The following is an 831-nucleotide window of genomic DNA, read 5'->3' on the forward strand; positions in this document are numbered from 1 at the left end:
TACACACGTATGCCGACGGTGCAGCTCCGAGCATCGTGTACAAGGAGTGGGAAAGAGAAAGAGAAAAGAGAAAGAGAGAGAGAGGAAGAGCGACGAACTAGCAAGAGTAGTCACTCACCGCGACGAGGGCTGCTAATCTATCCTTGGTCATGGTGAAGGATGACGAGGAGTTGCGAGTCAGCGGGCGGTGTACGGAGTGACGTGTCTAGCGGGTAATCCCATTCACGGTTTTATCCATGTACAACGTGTACGTCCACTAAAAAACTAAAGGAAACGACGGACGCACTGGCACCGTGAGAGAGGCACGATCGTAAAATCGATACATTCGCGAACTCGCCTGCTTCTGCAGTGCCGTCCCAACGCGGCGCGCACGCGCTGATGACGTCAACTTCGTCTCACAAGTACGGATGCCGCGGCGCGGCGCCCCGCGAACGCCGTCAAACGCCATCATCTTGAGAAGCGAACAACGAGAGAAACAAGGGCGAGTGCGAGAATTTATGAATCCTCAACAGTATTTATAATCATTATGTCTGCGTAGGCGCCAATATGCCCATATTTTTCTATCCTATGTATATAAATATACATTTTATCACACTTAAGTATAATATATATATAATTTTTCTTAATCAATTTACTATTGATTATGATTGTAAATGTTATAAAAAATTTATATAGTATTATTGTTAATAATACGTAAGTTGTTCGTTGCAACGTTTATTTTAAATAATAAACAGACGAATTTTAATTAAGTCGTTTAAACGTGTTGAGACAAGTGAATAATTAATAATAAAAATTGTATATTCCTCATCTTTCTGAGACTGCCAAGGCAAC

Source organism: Atta cephalotes (assembly GCF_000143395.1).
Source record: "Atta cephalotes unplaced genomic scaffold scaffold00047, whole genome shotgun sequence".
Lineage (NCBI taxonomy): Eukaryota > Metazoa > Arthropoda > Insecta > Hymenoptera > Formicidae > Atta > Atta cephalotes.